General features: G+C 42.4%; 1 long non-coding RNA gene across 1 annotated transcript; it reads left to right on the top strand.

Annotated features, from left to right (window-relative positions):
* Nucleotides 1–1,232: 1,232 nt before the first annotated feature.
* Nucleotides 1,233–18,872, top strand: LOC108800402. The gene is made up of 3 exons (XR_001942096.1): nt 1,233–1,245; nt 12,109–12,114; nt 18,796–18,872. It is a non-coding gene; the product is annotated as an uncharacterized LOC108800402 (long non-coding RNA).
* Nucleotides 18,873–19,700: the final 828 nt, after the last annotated feature.

Raw genomic sequence — 19,700 nt, forward strand, 5'->3', positions numbered from 1 at the left:
GGAATAGTGGGGTTTTGCTGTACAACTAAACTTATGGTGATGTAATTGAGATAGATATGTAGATAAGTTGATCTGTGTAGATCCGTATTAAGGTAGTTACATGTTCTAAAAATATATTTTATTAAATGTATTAGTTTGCAATAGAAAATTAATACAAAAGATTATTTTAAACATAATAAAATTGAAATATATATTTTGTACCTATAATGTTTTTCTCCTTTTGGTGCTACAGTATATGATATTGGGAATGTGGCACATTTAACTTTAGATTGGAATCCATATTCAAAGAATTTTCTTGAAAAAATGGCTCGAACTGTGCTTTAATATTCACCATATGCACTATACATCACTAGTTAATGATTATGAAAAATAAATATAAATAAATAAGAGTTGCATAGACAGACCAAGTCAAGATGAAAATATGTTTCCCTTTTACTTTAGAAAATATTTATCTAAGCAAAGGAACACATCAATAAATTCTGTGCTGAGTACAAGGCCATAGAAAGCAGGTCTGTCTCGTGATAGATCCTCCTCGTTTGTCTCTGATCTGCCATTGAACTCTATTGATCTGTTCTCTAATCATTTTCTGTAGGTTTGATTCTACAACGGCAAAGAGAAGCATCGTTTTTAAGTAAATTGCTAAGTGTACACAAAGTAAAACAAAAGCTTGCAATTTATTCTTGGAATGGAGACAAGGCCATATACTGAGCCATTGAAGCACTGCACATTATGTGAGTAAGGCAGGCTTCTTTCAGTTCTCTAATGAATAAAGGATCTTTTTGTAAATACTCAATATTTAAGTATTAGTTGCAACGTTTAATAGAGATAATTTGCTGAAACACTCTTTATTTTTTAATAAAACATTGCAAATTGACTAAGCAAAAAGTTAAGCTGTCATTAAAATACATACATACACACACACACATACTGTGTAACATTAGATAGCATTTTACCTCATTAGGAAAATAATGTATGAATGGAAGTACAGTGCTTTATTGTGATACCTCTTATTTTATATGTATTGATTCAGCTGGAGGATATTTGACTGGGGGCCTATTTATATTTTTGCAGAGCGTTAACAAAATAAATGGCATGGCAGTGCCCCTAAAGTAAGCCAATTATATTTTTATTTTGTATGGAGAAGTGAATGATTATCCCTTCCGCAGCCATGGTGTTTTGTTTTTTTTCTTTGCACATGTGCTATAATCCACATTTTAGGCCTGAAAACCGCTTAAAACCCAGAGAGTTACAGACCCTGTAAAATAAAGTGGCAGCAGTTACAAATGTTTAGGTTGCATGATATTATTGCAAATCATTATCAAACCCAAAATTTCAGTAAAAAGTTTTAGTGCACAAAAACACAATATAATACCCATTTTTAAAAAAAATTAAAAGATGAGGTTGTGCTGAGTAAATAGATGTGCAACATGCCGAGCTGAAAAATTGTGTGGCCCCGTGAAACAAAATACGGTACCCCAAATTGTCCATAATCAACTCTATAAAATCCTGCTATCACATGGGGGGGCACACAAATCTCCTATGTGATCGCATATTAGTGGTGACTGGTTCTCTTTTAAGGAGGCATTAGGGGTCTATTAGATGCCTTGTGTCACCTTTCCACTGCAAAGAAGCTATTCAAGTGCAGAGCGTGCTTGAATAGCTTCTTTCCTGCCTTCACTAGCTGGAGAATGGCAGCTGAGAAACTGGAAGAGATGCAATCAACGGCGCTTCTGGCTCCATTCAGTGGGGTGGAGCTCGGCAAACGAAGGTTTGGTGGTCTTTCTCCCCTTTACCCTTGAGGCCGGGCCCGTAGGAATGGCAGCGGAGCCCGGGAAGGAAGATGGGGTTGTTGAGCGTGGGCACCCTTCGCCAGTCCCTGGAAGCAATCTGGTGGTAACTCAGCTTTACACTGCTAAGCAGAGTCTGTTTACAGAGGCCCGTTGCCAGCAAAAGGGTTAAGGGTCCATTTACACTTCCGCATTTCAGTAACTCACGTAACATGTGTTGCTGTGTTGCAGTGCCATTCACTTTTACTGAAAGGAATCCCAACAAACTAAGACAACAAACCTGATTGCAATACACTGCAATGCATGGCAATGCAAAGTAGTCCATAGTGGTGCATTGCGTTAGAGAAAAGGAGTTATGTGCTCACTTATGTTAGAGTGTGTTGGCAACCCATTCATTTTCAACGGGCTGCCTTACTACAATGCACATTAAGATGCATTTACCGCACATGCATTAACATACCACAAAGAAGTAAATGGGCCCTAAAACCTATATTAGTTTGTTGCCATGTATGTCCCATTGGGAAGATTTCCTTTTATCTGTCTGCCCTGTAGATACAACAAGATGTGTGAGGAAATCTCTGCAAAGTAAAGGAAATCCTCTCTTGTTATTGCCACTGAAACAAGTGCCCCTCCTGGACGATTTCCCTTTTTCCCCTTTTTTTGTGTAGCACTCCCCCTTCACGGTCAGCGCTATCCTTGCAAAGGATAACACTACCAGCTCTGAAGGGGTGATCTACAGTAAACTGAACTAACGGGTCTCCCTATCTTTCCTCCATAAGAAACCTCCATTATGGATCCACAGCACACCAGCACACCTTGAGTACTAGGGTCGGTTGCTATGGGTTATGACAGCTCCGATTCGTCCTGTCTAGGGATACATTTGCTCGCTTCTGCCAATCAGCACTTACCGCCCTTCTGTTGAACGATTGAAGTGAGGTCCAGACTGTAGTTGTGATGCAAGAGACTTTTATTTGCAGAACTTCAGGGAGAGAGGTAGCGGAGGGTTAGGATCATCCAGGCAGATGTAGCCTCCGTTACTTTTCAGAGAGAGTGTGGTTACAGCTTCCATGCACAGCAGGTCAAACACCTGACACTGCATTACTTGAAGTAGAAGTTACTGATCCTTGTCTTTAGCAGTAGCAACCACTGGACCTGCTGCCACCAGGCTCCAGGGTGATTTCATGGCTAGTCCCCAGGCTTTGAGGCCTGGTCAGCCCCAGAAACACGTAAACCTGTTGAAATCATAGGGGCAGAGGACGCTGGTGAATTACATCTTTCCAGACTCTCCCTGCTAGAGGTTCCGATTTCCCATCGAATTCTACATGCATTTATTCCATTGAATTTCTGTAAGTACAGCCTAGAGCTGCGTGTTTTATTATTAAATTACATTTTTACACTATGGAGGCGCCCTTTTTTCAGTTGGGAGGATCCTGACAGTATTGTCGGGATCTCTCCTCATTGCGGCGCTTAGCCCCGCCCACCATCTTAAAGAAGGGTTTACAGGCTTAGGGTGCATTTTGGCTAATAGGAGTACATTACACAATTTACTTATTTAGCCTAAGGAATGCAATAATAAAGAAAAGATAGAACCCCATAGTTCTCCTTTAACGGATGCCTGGTGCCGCCCAGCTGAAACATGTGAAATGCACTCAGACCAGCACGCGACCACCGCTGGGATCAATAGGTAGATCCTGCTACACAACACATAGTGCCACAAGCCCAGCATAAATTAGTGCAGGCCCGAGGGGCAAATGCCCCCTGACTGCCAGCCTAGCTTTCCCCTCCCCTGACTGATGCTCAGAAGTGCACCATAGGAGAAGTGCAGGGCTAAAGTGCTTTGCTGCATGAGTACACCCTATAAACCCTATTATTTCTTAGCATCCAAACACAGTGTTAATACTTATAAAATGTTTTAATCTGGTTTACCAAAAATTGTAATTATTCAACACATCGCATCCAAAATGCTACGTTTCTTTTTTAGGAAGCAGCAGTGCCAGTATAGCGAGTATTTATTCCAAAATAGCCTTTGTATTAAACCTTCCTAGTTTGGGGCTCTCCCTTTTCTTTTCTTTTTTTTTGTGTTTCTTGACTATTTTAGAAGTGAGGCCGTCCCGCCTCTTGTTAACCTCTCATTTCCGGCCCACATTAACAAATACTGCTAGCTGGCTAGTCAGCAGCCGTCAGTGTCTTTTTTTATGGACAAAAAAACTGTCCATTAAAAATGCCTTGAATTTGTGGTTCAACAGCAATGAACATAGCTAAATCTGACAATTAACAAAAGAAAGAACAGCTTTCGAAATCCCACTGAACATTAGGTACGGATGCCTCTTTTGTTCCGATTCTTGTGGTTTTAAGACTTTGAAAGGGACCACCTGTTGGGATAGCCATTTTGCGATTTTATTAAATGCAGAGAGGGGAGAAAAGGCCACTCTTACCAATCACTCCATATTATTATTCACTTATTATATGGGAAATGCACATTCAGAGATGGCAAGAGAATAATATAAGACCCCCTCCTTCCTCTACCCCATAAATGAAGTTTAAAGCTATACATTTCTCTATTAATGCTGCTTCCTGCTGTTTCTGGGCATCTCTCTCCACAAACATTAGGGTTGGAAAAATAAAAAGAATAGAAGTCTGATGGGGCGATTAAGACCCGGGGAGTGGTAAAGGTTTTAAAGCAGCAGTTCAAGGAAGTTTCTTAGAAAATGTCAGCTTAGTCCTTTGGAACACACAAGGGCAAGAACATGACAATGAGTCCTAACAAGTGTGACCATTTAAAGTTACATTATCTTCTCTGGCTTTTCTTTTTTCACCTGTATTCATATTTTTTCTTTGCACTTAGTAACTTTAAAGACCAATTCCAGATTTATATTTTTTTGCTTTTTAACCGCCTCATAGCGGCCGGCCGGGAGGCGGTGGAAAAAACAAAACAAGTTCTTGGATGTGAGCGGCCATCAAAAGACAGCCTGTTAGCCCCGCCCACTCGTGTGTTCATCCATCAGCTGCTTTGGGGGTCCCTAGGTGACATTAGGGGTCTTGGAGACCTCTGATGTCTCCATAATGAGGACCTGTCACATCCTCTTTGCTATCACATAGGGGACTTCTTAGCCCCTTATGTTATATCAAAGTTAAGTGCAAAAAAAATAGTCAAAAAAGTTAAAGTTGCAAAAAAATAATAATTAAAGTCACACATAAAAAATAAATGTTTTAATGTCTCTACCCACACATACAGGCGCGCAAAGATGCATCATGAACGCATATGTTGTGAAAACGACGATTGCGCCCATTACGCCGCACATGATACATATCACCACGAACGTCGGAGTGAGAGCAATAGTTTTAGGGCCATTAATCACTGATAGCACTAAACAGATGAGCGGTAAAAGATTTTAAAGCGTCGTCTATGGTCAATTTTGGGTATGGTAGTTGTTCGCAATTTCACAGGTGTGTGCAATTTTAAGGCTTGACATGTTTGGTGTCTATTTACCCGACGTGACCCCGTCTTTTATATTTTACAAAAAAAAGTGGGTAATAATAAATGTAATATAACATAATGTAAAATAAAATTCAAAATGTTCGGTAATTTTTCCTTAATATAGAAAAAAATAAAAACCCCAGCAGTGATTATATACCACCAAAAGAAAGCTCTATCTGTCCCCTAAAAATAATATAAAATTAATTTCAGTACAGCATTGCATGACGAAACAAATGTCAGTCAAAGTACCGCAGCACTGAAAAATGGCCTGGACAGGAAGGGGGTGTAAATACCTGGTCTCTAAGTGGTTAAATTAAAGTCCCCCAGCTCTTTTTAAAATAAAAAATGCTCTAATGATGTTCCCTCTGTGGCTCAGCACTGCTCCTCTTTGGGGTTGAATGACTGCTAGCATCATTCAAAGCACTTTCTGTGAGCCGAGGGTGTCAAGGATGTGCTCCCTGGGGGTGTGTCATCAAGCTGCCCTGGCCTTACTGAGAATGCTGCAGTGAATTACACTATATCAATATTTGGTGCTGTTTTCTGCAAAACTCAGGGCCTGCTTACTGCTGGTGGAAGAAGAGCAGGTGGAGGACCAGTGATGTTGTTTTTAAATGTTTTTAAAAATGCAGAGGAGGGAGGTCCCAATGGGGGTAGGAGGTAGGTTAGAAACATGCTCGTATTGAGGGAGTTAAAATATGGAGCTTGGTAATCGTGCACAAGATACAATAAATGTACAGAACATAGACAGAGGGAAGAGGGGGTGAAGGGGTTAATGTACAGGTCACATACAGTGAGAGGATGGAGAGGAAGGGGTTTAATGCACACATCAAAGTAAAGGTAGAATGGAGCTAACATATACTATAGGAGAGGAGGGATTGTGAAAGGGTTAATCTGCACTTGCGCACAGACGGGATTAAAGAGGAAGCCGGCATTTATTTACAAAGTATTGTTTGTAATTGTTAATTGTGACCGTTAATAATATGCCATCCATGGCAGTAAATGATGGAATATTATTAACGGTCACAATTAACGATTTAAAAGAAATACTTTGTCAATAAATGCCTGTTTCCTCGATAATACTAGTCTGTGCGCAAGCGCAGATGCTGAAGTCGGCAAATTCTACTACGTCGGCGTTCTCGACAGTACACCGGTATCTGCGTTTAGTATCGGGAATTTTCATGAGTATGAGTACTCGTGAAAATGCCCAGTATTGGCACTGGTGCATCCCTACTTTAAAATATACAATTGTGATCGCTGCGACCCTGGTTGTTCTGCCAGTGGTCAGTCTAAGTCTGATTGATAGTTCGGCTTTCTTGAGTCTCTCCTAGGCCCTAGTGATTCTTTACTTCTGCCTACTGCTGGGGAGTTTCCCTGGCAATAGTAATGGAGATAATCAGAGTTATGAAATGTATATCTACCTGAACAACCACAAGGCATGCTGGGAGAGGGTATAAATATTCAGGAATGACCTGGGAAGTCAGTCTTTCTCCGGGCCTCCTGTCTGGGGAAGTGATACAGTTGTATGTTTGATCCTCCTAGACCTGAAGTCTGAGGAAGATGACCATGTGTTTGGACAGAGGCCTAACTTCAAGGCTTAGTATGTTGAGCTTGGGGATTGAGATAACATGGAGGCTTGAATGAGGTACCTGAGATGCTGGGCAGAAGCTTAATCCTTGACTGAAGTATGGTGATTTTTCCCCAAGTAGTGGGTAGCTGAACCACTGAGTATCTTGCAGCCAGGAGCTGATTTCACACAATGTTGGGTCAGATTGAAGGTTCTCTATCTGTGAAGGTTGTAAGTACTTTTTGTCACTCCTTTGGAGTCTGCAAGTCCATGAGTAATGTTTGCATTAAAAGTGATTGGCGCTCATCTGTTCACATTGCTCTACTATCACTGAAGACCAGACCTTAAGGAGAAAATGCTAACTCACCCTGTCTCTGGGGTTCCCTATATGCGCTTGGGGGTCAGAGGGTGCTAGACAGGTAACAGAGAACAACGTTTATAAAGCATACACAAAGATGTTTATATTATACCAGGGACGAGCAGTCAGGGGAGGCAGGTGAGGCAGAGCCTCACCTAGTATTATGGAGGAAAAAGCTGTCAGCTTCAAGTCTGAAGCTGACAGCTTTTTCCCCATTCAGATTGGCTTCTATCAGGTTACACAGCAGGGAAAGCCTCCTCGCTGTGTAACTTGTCATGGACGGAGCTCTGCCTGTCCATTACAGGCAGCGCTGCATCCGGCTTTTGACGGGTAGTTACGTTACACAGCAGCGGGCTTCGCCCCTGCTTGTGTAACCTAACTATTGAGGCAAGAGCTGTTACAGCCTATACTCTTTGTTAGAGGCATGAGCTCTGTGGATGGCTTGGACCAATAGCAAAGCGCCATTGGTCCAAGCGGTCCAATCAAAAAAAGAAAAAAAAAACTACTGAGGCCATCGATCTCAATGCCTTAGCAGTGAGGGACAGGGAGGCCCCTCCGTCTCCTTTCTCCTTCACACTAGCTTGGGGACCAGGTTGGGGGCGGGGCTTCAGTCGACGGGTGCGGGGCTATAGCTGGCGGGGACGGGACGCGCTGGGGGCGAGGCTGGGGAATGCCTCACCTGGAACCAGAGGTACCGCACTTCACTGTATTATACGTATACTCTAATTAAAAAATGTAATTACTGTAACACATATAAACATACTGAAATCCTATATGTATTCATCTCGTACATTTTTTAAAATGAGTTTACACTTTAAACATCCTTAATTGGGTCCAGACTTTCAATAAAGGGACCTACATGAACGGTAGTGAAGGGAAAGGCTTTTCAGTTTATTTTGTACTCCTTTCCCTCTCTTTGGCTGCTTCATGTTGACTCATTAAGGTACCTTCTTTAACTATATAGGCTGGATTCTGGCTCATGTCCAACACATGTGTATGATACAGCAGGGCTCAAAATTTCAAGTCCTGAGCTACTAGCTAGACCTTAAGAGTCACTAGCCACCAGTTGCCCCGCCTAACCCTTAAGGCCGTGACACACTGCACGCGAAGCCGTGCAGAGCGAAGCAAAGCTTTCCGGCACGGAGCTTTGCGTGCAGTGTGTGAGCTGAGTGCAGTCAGATGATTGACTGCACCTTCAGCCAATCGGCTCGTGCTTAACAACCAGCCAGACGTCGCATCACGTCGCGCCGGTTTATAAGCGCGAGCCGATTGGCTGAAGTTTAAATTATTCATTTCGGCATGCTCAGCTCCACAAGCTCTTGCCAGCTGAGGTGCCCAGGAGAATATGACATGACACACTGCTCGCAAAGGCAGCGCGCCACCGCTCAGCGCTGCTTCACGTGCAGTGTGTCACGGCCTTAACCCTGCCACGGCCTTAACTCCGCCCCTAAACACACCCTCTTAAATAATCTTATGATAGTTGCCACAAGTTCCTGACACAGGAATCTCTAATCACACCTGAAATATACTGTAGGTGTGAATGGGGCCTAATATACACATACACTAGAGGTGCCCATACACCTGACAATTATCGTATGATAATCGCGGGTGATCACGCAATCGTACGATAATCGACAGGTGTATGGGCAGCGTGCGACCGCTTCTACTGTAGGGTCATACGACTTTCGTCTTCCAAGCACGCTGGAAAACCTCCCGAAAAATCGTACAATTTTTGGCGTGTTGGGGGCGTGGTCGGAAAAGACGAATGCCGCACGGGCCGGTGTGCGCAAGCGCACACTGCCTGCTCAGCACTGCAATCATGGGAAGCCCTCCCCTCAGCGGGGATGGCTTGCGATGATCGCAAGTATGATCTACCTGTCCAAGATGGGCATATAGTACGAGATTTTAATGACCTTACAACCATCGCATAACAAAAGTTGTGCACATAAAATAATACGCTCCCCCCGTATTAACCCGGCATCTTGATTGCCCAGGAAGCCAGCTCCACGCTGATTGGCCAGGAAGCCGGCTTCCCAGCCAATTAGGTCATTACCCGCTGCCTGGCTTACTGATTGGCCGGGAAGCCAGCTCGATGGTAATCAGGAAGCTGGGTCATTCCTGATTGGTTGGGAAGCCGGCTCCATGTTCCCTCACGGCACTGCCGGTCAGAGGAAATCTCCCTCTGACTGGAAGTTTCGGGTGTCCGGGGTAAGTATGAGAGCATTTGGGCAAGTAAGGATACTCGCCGAAATACAGTGCTCGGTATCGGCACATCCCTTGTTTAAACCTTATCATGCTTGGATGTTTAACAAAGTAATACTACCACCACCAGTGTTTCAAGGTAAGTTAGTCACGTTGGCAGTCTGTTTGTTGACCAGCTCGTAGTCAACTCATAGGCTTCCAAATTATATCTAGCTGTTGGCATTACAAGTATGGAAGTGCCCTCACCAATTCCATTCATGGCTCTGTGCAGAGCAGGGCTCTCCTTCAACACTGAATGATGTAGAAATGCTCCAGAGTCATCAGTTGTAGACTAGAAGCAGACAAAGGTATCGCTCTCCTTTTGCTAAGCACAGCACAGGATTCAAGTGTCTGTTTAGACCCCTGGTGTGTCATTCGCTGCCCGGCATTGAAAAGAGGGCACATGTGGCAGGAACGGGGGTGAAGGTCACCCCATGGCAGTTGCTGACCTGATGGTCAGCTGATCATTCCCTTATGAGAGCAGTAGGAATCTCTAAGTAGCTAATCCAAACTGTTACTTGGGTGGTACGAAAAGATAAAAAATTAAATCTAGCCAGACAATTCATAATTTAAAACAATATATTTTTATGTTTATAAAAATATGCACATATGTTGACCATAGATACATTCATAGTTTTAAAGAAAACTTTATACTGAGAAAAATATGCAACCTGTCATTGGCTGGTCTAAGAATATTAGTTCCCTGGCTGTCTTTGGCTTATATACTTTCTGAGTCACTGGTATTGAACAAGAATGCAGATCAGACAGAATGAAGTCAAAAACCCTTTTGGCATAATTGTTCCAGTTCTGTGATTAAAAAAGAAACTGAAGCCGTTAGTTTAGCATGACAGACAGGCAAATACAATTTTGTAATCGAAAGGTCAACAATGGCAGACTCCACATATTTTTTCAGTACCTGCATCCATTAAAAGAGCAGTTTATATTAGTCACTGTAAGCCTAATTGCCACATTTGCCTTTATTCCTTACAATGGAAAAGCAGATGTGCAATCCAGGAAATGGCATCCGCAAAAATGTTGTGACTGAGCCGTCCACCTAATTATTTCATAATTCTCCTTCAAAATTGACTTAGTGTGGAAAATAGGAAGCATGCATTCCATCATGAGAGCTAAGCTTGTTTTTCTTGATTTAGATATACAAAGCGAATATGTGCTGAGAATATAACATTAAAATCCACACAAATGCAGATTATTATTATTATACAGGATTTATATAGTTAAAGCCCAAGACTGGTCCGCTCTTTCCTTTTTGCCCCCACCCCCTTGGAGCACCCTTGACACATTTGTAAAAAAAACAAAATCAACATGCATACCTTTTCTTTAGCATGTTCAGCCCAGTACAATGATGTCACAGTTCCTCTCCACCCTGTTCTTCTTCTGGCAGTAAGTAGATCCCAAATGCTGCAGAAAGCGGCACCATGTAATTACATGGCACCACTGCAGCATACTCCTGTAATGCCAGGGTGGGGGTGGAGTTCACAGGAAGTGGGTTAAATGACATTGGACTTCTTTTAGCCCAGAGCAGGGGCAGCTGGGAGTCAGGTCAGTGAGTCAGTGGGGGACAATGCTGGATATCAGGCTAGTAAAGCAGCCAGAGCTCCGTATTTATTTTTACAAAGGGGCTGGGGTTGGAATTTTTGAATTTACATCCATGCTGGACATGGACTTTAACACCATGCTAACACCATTATAGTTGGGTTTAGCTTTTTCCATGGACATGGCCTTGAGTGGGGATGCTTTCCTATTTAGAGGGTTACTGTGAGGCTCATTACTTGTATGTGAAAATCCATACAGGAGCAGACCAAGAAGACATATAACTGCACTTTTGGTGCACTAATGTACAGATCTGTGCTTACATGCAACATTCTCTACAATAACTTTAATGATAAGTAAATGTAGTAAGGGTCTACTGCTTTTTTAGTCTAGAGGGGCGTAAAGCAGTTGAATACTTACCTTATTCTTCTTCCGTGGCAGTTCCTGGATTAACAACCTATCCCCCTAAGCTGCTCCTTTTTACCTTCTGTGTGGCCACTTCCTTACCAGCATCATCATGCACAATGCAGGATTACTGTTTCTGCACCGTTTGTGAGAATGTCAAGGGCACACCCACATTACAGCGCTAGAGCGAAACACAGCAGAGTGGCAGCTATCAGGGAGGCGAGGAAGAAGGTGGGTATTCCTCTGCTTGACACCCCTCCAAATCAAATGGGTAAATAAAAAAAAAATACACAGGGAACTAACATTTTGGGGCTGATTTATAAAGCATTTTCTGGGCATTACTGCAACTAGATTGTGTAGAGGTGCATAGGTTTGCTATGCTCTTCAGTCCCATCTAGCAGCAGCAAAGCAAGCGAACCACAATCACCCAGCTATGTGCTGGGCAAATGCTTTATAAATCAGCCCCTTTGTCTGAGCTTATCTTAATGAGAAAACTTAATTAGTTTCAAACTACACAGCAATGAGCAGCTGCTGAGAAAATAAACACTTTGTTGGGACTCTGTAATCCATAAAATATCTTTATAGAGAGCAGGGATCACATCTATGTAATGTACTACATAGCACATAGAGTGTAGCAGTCAGGACAATGCAATGTACTTCAATGATGGCTCTGGGACATGTAGTGGGTCTGCAGGACCCCAGAATTTAGAACAAATCCTGGGAGAGTCCCGTGGGATGTATGCCTGCCAGTAATTCAGCTGAGAATGCTGCAGAGTCCTGTGTCAGGAGTGGATACAGAGAGTCCTGTGTGTTGAGTTAGCTGCCCAACCCATGGTGGACATCAATGTATTGTACCTAGCTTTGGCAAAAAAAAGAAGACAATGTTCTGGAAAGGTCCTTTTTTTTTTCCTATTCCTCAATGGGCAGACAGTATCTTTTGTAGACCTCCCCTTCTGAAGAAAGAAAGACTTGCCAGTCTTACTTGCGGGTGAATAAGGATTTGCTAGAGGCTAGAGCAGACTGTGGTTTAGTTTTTAGATTTCAGGGATGGAGATAGGGCGTAGAGGGTACAGGCTTCCATTTTAAAGCAGGCCATGTGGGCCTAAGAAGATATTTTGCAATAGTCACAACAAAGTTATACTTGAGCTTCTTGTTTTTTGGGGCTATATCACCCAGAAGAAGTTCTGCATTAATGCTTCTGGATGCTGTGACCCACCCAGTGACTTATAGCCAAGCTTAGGGAGCCCCATGTAAGTTTTGGGTATTCCACCTTCTTTGTCTTCCTATCCTACCTAACAAGTTCAAGTAAAGCATTGAAAATTGCGTTCAAGTCTTGATCTGCATTTCTGCATAGATGAAAAGGTATATACACCCTTGTAGCAAGGTATTCCTGGACAAGAGTCGTCTTTACAAGCTAAGGCCCTTCTAGGTGGAAGCGCTAGAGACTTAAAAACAACAGGCAATCACAGCACCTGATGGAAAGTCTTCCAGCACTGACTCCCTTTAGGGCTCTGAGATGTTATGGGATCGAATGCAGATAGCTACAGCGAAAGTCAATGCTGAAAATATGCAAGACTCTGAAATGTGTTGTGCTTGTTTGTTAAAAGAAGCTGAATAATAAGGATTGTTTGTAATGATGGCACAGTATTATATTTACAGGAGTCCATATAATTTTCACAGAGAAAGAGTCATATAATTCATCTGCTTACAATCCTCACTTTTCTAGCATATACTCTATATGCAAAAAGGTGTGTTACAATAAACCATGTTCTTTAAGACATAACCCAACTTTCACCCTGGCCACCAGTCACTGAGGAATCATGGCACACTTTGTGTGGTGCATCTCTTTAGGTCACAGTAAACTGTCCCTACCCTGAAGAACCAAGTATGTGTGTTTATCTCTCAGACCAAATGTTCTCAGTCCTCCTGTGACCTGCACCATATTGAGGAAGCGAAACTGAGAGTGAATCAGTCTAACCCAGGGGGACCCGGATCCCGTATAGATATTGGGGGTCAGAACGATATTGTTCTACAAGCAGGAGCAAGGGGTGCTGGAAATTTTTTACTTCAGGTTTGTTTTAACTAGCTTTACAATGCAAGCTGGGATGAATTTAAAAAAACTCCTGTCCTGGAATGGTGTAACTGTAATTAATATTTAGCAATTAGTATAGAAACTGGCAGCGAGGGCTTCAGAAGCATTACAATAAGGCTGACACCGCTTCGTAAGGCCAACAAAGCATGACATATTTGTCTATGCAGAGCATAAACCAATCACTCTAACATCTCCATGAGCCCTGCAGAATGAAAGGTAAGTGCGTGGGGACGAAGAGGAGATGAAAGCAGACCTATGAATAGCAGGTGTTATCCCTCGCAGCTCCCTGCCACAATCACACTGGGGAAATGAAGATTGCTTTAACATGCCAAGCCAAATAAAGAAAAAAACAAAATGAACTTGGACCCTGAGATAAAAATATAGAGAGGAGAATGAAAAGGCTTTCAGCTGGGCTTTTGACTAGAAAGGGGAAGGAAAGCAAGAGGAGCGTAAGGGGAGGGGGAGCATTGAAATAAATTCTTTACTGAGGTGTCTTCCCATGAAAAGCGTTTTGTGCTGCTCTTTGTCACACACGAAATGTCATTTTTTTTCTCATCTGATTTAACACTTTCACTACTATGAGCCCTCCTGTTAATTATACATTATTTAATTACTGGCTTCTTTGAGGCATGATACAGGACTGATGTGAATCCTGGCTCCTAACTACGGAGATGAATAGCAGCCACAGGAAAATGGAGTAATGCCATAGTGACAACCTGAAAATCATTTTGTCTCTGTCAGAAAACTTTGGATTTAGACCATGCTATTAGAAATGTTTAGAATACCTTATTACATTGCAATGGTGATGGTGTGCCATAACCCAGGGTTATCAATACGATTTTATTAGTCAGTCTGCCCCAAAGTTCTGAAGTTTGATATCTAATTGTTGCAATGTATTTTACAGACCATTGTGCTTTGTACTATGTAACTATAGAGTCCTAATAAATTGAACAGGTAGAGGTGAGCGTAGAACTGTGTATTACTTTTAAGAGTTTACCCAAATAGAAATTTGAAATGGATCAGCAAACTAAAGCCTTCTGTAGGTCACCGATCCTCATCGGTGAACTTTTCCACTCCCCTGCAGACTGATAAAAGGGTGCTTTGGACCAATTCACTTCATGGCACCATACAGATACCTTTCATTTACTGACCACAGGATTCAGTAGGGATAAAGTCTTCAATTAAAAGTGTATCTATAGACAAAGCTTTTTTTTTCAGTTTTAGAGTTGGGAAATATTAAAACCTTTGTCAAGTTTAACCACTTAAAGACCAGGGTGTTAAACCCCCTTCCCAGCCAGGCCATTTTTCAGTATTCAGCGCTGCAGTACTTTGACTGACGTTTATTCATCTGCTGCCGGAGAGTGACACTGAATGCGGAAGTGATGTAATATACATAATTCCTGCATTCGGGGACCGGAGAGGAGATCAAAGGTAGATTGTGTACTGATCCCTTTCCCATTCCCAGCCACACCGGGCACGCGGATGATCTCGGGACCCGGCGGCGACGGCAGGGGGGCACACACCCGCACCTACTACAAGCGATCGGGCATCTCTAGAGACATGATGCAGCTGGTGTTCTCACTTGTTTTTAGGTATTTTACATTTATTTACTGTATATTCCTAAATGTTGGCCTTGTCTACATCTGAAATTGACAGTTATCTGGCAGACTTGGGGAACAAATGAACATGTTGGATGGCAACATGACGGAGGATGAGGTCAGGTCTGCTATATTAGCATTGACTAAGGATAAAGCCTCAGGCCCTGATGGCCTACCTCTTGAGATTTATAGTATCTATATTGATATTTTGGTACCTGTACTTACCCGAGTATCTATGGAGTCTTTTCATGTGGGTTGTCTTCCTCCTATGCATGATGCTACGGTCATTCTATTGTGGAAACCTGACAAGACCCTTTGGAATGCTCCTCATATTGCCCTCACTTTTGAATGTAGATTATAACATTTTAGCAACGCTTTTGGCTCCCAGATTGAAGAAGGTCATACTCTCTATTAATCATGCAAACCAAACTGGCTTCATGCCAGGAGGGCTACATCTATTAATCTATGGAGAACTCCGATTATTACACAACTGCAAGATCATCTGCCAAAGGGTTGTGCTATAGCTTCCTTCTATACAGCTAAAGTCTTTAACTCTATAGAATTGCCTTTTTTTTTTTTTTACTAGCCACCCTGCATCATTTTGGTTTTGGACCAGAATTTGTAAGTGGATCTTAATTCTATATGTATATCCTAGGTCACAGATCTTGGTTAATGGGATGCTGTCCTCTCTCATCCAGTTATACCATAGCACACGACAAGGGTGTCCATTGTCATCATTACTTTTTGCTATCGCAATAGAACCTCTGGCTTTTAGGGTTAGACAACAGATAAATATTGAATAACTTTGGGTTGTTGGATGGATAAGATAAGTTAATATGCTGATGATCTGATGCTGTACCTGTAGAATGGAAATGTTTCCCTGCCCAATGCTATCCATGCAATTGAAACGTTTGCAGACTATGCGGGTCTTTGTTATTGCAGCCAAACCTTTACCGTAAAGGGCAAAATTTATACTCTCTAAGATGGGTTTCGGATTTTAAATATCTGGGTTTTGTTGTTACTAGGTGCACAGCTCAGGCTTATTAATATAATGTGGACTCCCTTTTGTGACATATTTTCTGTAAACTGTCAACATGGGTTAAACTCCTTATCCCAGTGGTGGGTAGAATTAAGTTGATTAAAATGTTCCTATAACCCAAATGCCTGTATATCCTGTTGCGTATGCCAACCAGAGTCCCAAAATCACTTTTTTTCAGAATTTAATTAATTATTCACTTCTTTTATGGCAAGATACCAGGCAGAAATTGAAGATTTCAGTGTTGCAGAGGCCTAAGGTGGAAGCTGGCATGGCTCTTCCTGATCTGTCCTTATACTATTTGGCAGGACAACTTCGACATTTAAAAGACTGGCATCTGTCTGATAATGTCCCCTTAGCAGATGCTCATTTAGCTTGGATCTTACAAATACCCCAACTCCTTATGAGCTCCATCTAGATTGTTACCAAAAAAGTACCCCATTTTAGACCTTGCCAGGTTAGAATGGGCTGAAAGTAAACAGTTATTTTCTGATTCTGATATCCCTTGTGATATAAGTCTATGGGATAATATTGTTTATCGGTATTTACAACTATGCTATGCCTTTAACTCCCACTTTGGACTAGCTACAATACGGATATCTGAGTACACTTTGATTGGTATTGTTAAGTTCCAGGGCCTAGGGTCTAGTTTCTGTTTTGTATTTTCAGTTGTTATTTGTGAAATTGAAGGGGCCTCCACTCTTAATTAGGTCTAAGTGGCAACAATGTATCCATTCTTTAACGTAAGAAGAATGGGAGGATATTTGTTCTTTACATCTTAAAGTTTCCCCAGCTGTTAATAATAATATGATTCAACTGTATATTATTCACCAGGCATATTTTACCCCTAATTAGGTTTATAAAATGAAGAGGATGTCCACTGCAAATTGTCTGAGATGTTCACCTTCCCATACAGATTTTATTCACATGATTTGGTCTTGTCCATTTATTATGGATTTTTGGAAGCAAGTGACCTCTATTCGTTCTAGGCTTTTGTCTGAGACGGTTCCTCGCACTTCAGCAGTATGTATTTTTGGTTTACTAGATGAAGAACAATGTCCTAGGTACTCTAAAATATTTAGAAGAGAGACGCTATCTATGGCCCGTAAATGAATAGCTGTTAAGTGGATGCAATCGGGTTGCCTCACAATTTCTCTATGATTAACCAGGTGATTCCATATGAGAAACTATTTTGTATGCATAGAAATTGCCCGAGTAAACATCAGAAGATATGGGGTGTATGGGAAAATGATTGTAAGCATTTAGGCTTTTCTTTTGAATGCCATGAGGTAACTCACAGTGGTTCCCCTTTTGTTTTTTCCTTTCTGTAATCAAATGTAATTTCATGTACTGTTAGTTTAGACTACATATGTTTTAAGGAAGTTTGTATTTTCAAACTGGTATATCTTTTTTACTTTGTTTATTACATAATCAAAGCAGTATACAGTACATTGTATTGCTTATTCATATTTGTGTTGACCACTATATTGCATAATCTCTGAAATAAACAGTTAAAAAAATAAGAGGCACCAAATATTAGGGTTGCACAGATACCAAGTACAGTACTCGGTACAAGTACGAGTACATGTACCGATACTTTTGAGCTCCAAGACTACACTAGAGAAAAATTCAAAAGTTAGGAGGCAGCTGTCATTTGTAAGGAGCACACGGAGCTCCTGGGATTTGTATATCTCTGTTTTAATGTACGATTTTGTTTTTATAAATATAAATAAAGTGATGCACAGATACCAGTTTTGCGAGTACGAGTACTGGTACTTGCCGAGTACTTACAAGTATGAGTACTGATACATTTTTGTTTATTGTCATGTGACAGTTTTTCTAAAACAATACAGACTAATGATTTCAGGACAGTGGTGGAGCGCCAGAGCCAGGTCCCAGCTGCAACCCTGGTAGTTCTCATGAAAATGCCAAGTATCTGCACTGGTACTCGAAAAGTATCTGTGCAACCCTACCAAATATGCATGCATAGTTACAATCTTTTAGATTGTAAGCCCTCAGGGGCAGGACCTTCCTTACCATCTTGTCTGGAAAAATCACTCAGCCTCATAATCTGAGCCGACCTGTGACAATAAAACTGTCACACATCGGCTCTATAAATCGGAAAGTGAGTGAACACATACCGGCACTCGCTCACTTCTCGATGATCACCCTGCAGAGAGCCCGGACTGTCAGTCACGGCTCCCTGCAGGGATTCCCCTCGCTCTGATCCTCCAGCGCTGACTGGTGGAATGGATGGGGGAGGGGGCGGGTACAGCTGGCTCTACCTCTAGATGGGCATAGCCAGCTGTCACTCACGCAGCTGGGTGGATCCAGACAGTATTGTTGAGATCCGTCCCGGCTGCAGCGTCTCAGTATACCACAAGCTGTAGCTCGCGGTATACTGAGCTTAGGGTGACGGGAGGATGCTAGTTTGTGTCCTCCCGTTACCCTTAGGAGAACTATGGGGAAAAGCCCTGACCCCATAGTTCTCCTTTAAGAAGGATCTGCTCACTGGTATTGGGCAGCAGATGTGACCAATGACAACAGTATTTGAAAAAAAAGAATGATTGTTTTTGTTTTTTTTCCAGCATGCATTTTACTATTTTATAACGAGGGGTGCTTTCAAAATAGAAAAATGCATGATAAAAAACAAACAAAAAAAAAGGATCACTGAAACTGCCGGAGGGAGGGGGGTAAATACTTTCTATAAACACTGTAAATTGTACCCAGATGTCTGTTTAGAAGCGGCCGTGTCACCGTGTCCTGGGGGCCTTAGATCACGTACATGATCCATCACCAACCCGGCCGGCTCACTTTGTTTTGGGGCAGCAGGGGGTGTGGTGGTGTATTGAACTCAACGGCACCGCAGCCGAGCCCCCTGCCCCAGTGCGATCGCCGGCACCGTGTGACACATTAGTGCCTGCGTTCTGGTCCAGTACAATCTGCACAAAATAGTGCATGCAGCATCTTTGCAGATCGCACTGGACTGGAAAACGTAGACACTAATGTGTTACGCATTCGGGTGCCGTGATCGTACTGCAGGCGGGGGCGTGGCTTCAGTACCATTGAGTTCAATGCACCACTCCCCCTCCTGCCCCAATACAAAGTGAGCTGCTGGGTTGCGCTCCAGAGGCTGAACGCACTGGAACGCACTCCTTATGATGGGACTGGGCCTTTAGGGCTTGCTCACACAAATTACGGTGCTTTCCAGAGCGGTAGCTGCTGCAACGCACCACAATCACTCACAAATCTTCCCCCTGCGTTCTGGGGTGGGAGGGGGCGTTGCGGTGCATTGAAGTCCAAGGCACTGCAGCCACCTCCCCCCTCCCGTAGTGCGATCGGATGCGTGGCCATTGAATTCAATGCACTGCCACTCCCCAGAACGCAGGGGGAAGTTTTGTGAGCGATTGTGGTGCGTTCCAGCAGCTGCCACTCTGGAACGCATCACAATTGGTGTGAACAAGCCCTTAGACACTGTGAATTCCTTTTTTTTTTTGCTACCCTGTATTTTTTATATATTGTACAAAGTGCAAAAAAAAACAAAAATTCAGAAATAAATTAAATGTTAAAGAAAAAATAAAAGAAGAGGG

Source organism: Nanorana parkeri, unplaced genomic scaffold (assembly GCF_000935625.1).
Source record: "Nanorana parkeri isolate BGI_ZX_2015 unplaced genomic scaffold, ASM93562v1 scaffold2015, whole genome shotgun sequence".
In the NCBI taxonomy this organism is placed as follows: domain Eukaryota; kingdom Metazoa; phylum Chordata; class Amphibia; order Anura; family Dicroglossidae; genus Nanorana; species Nanorana parkeri.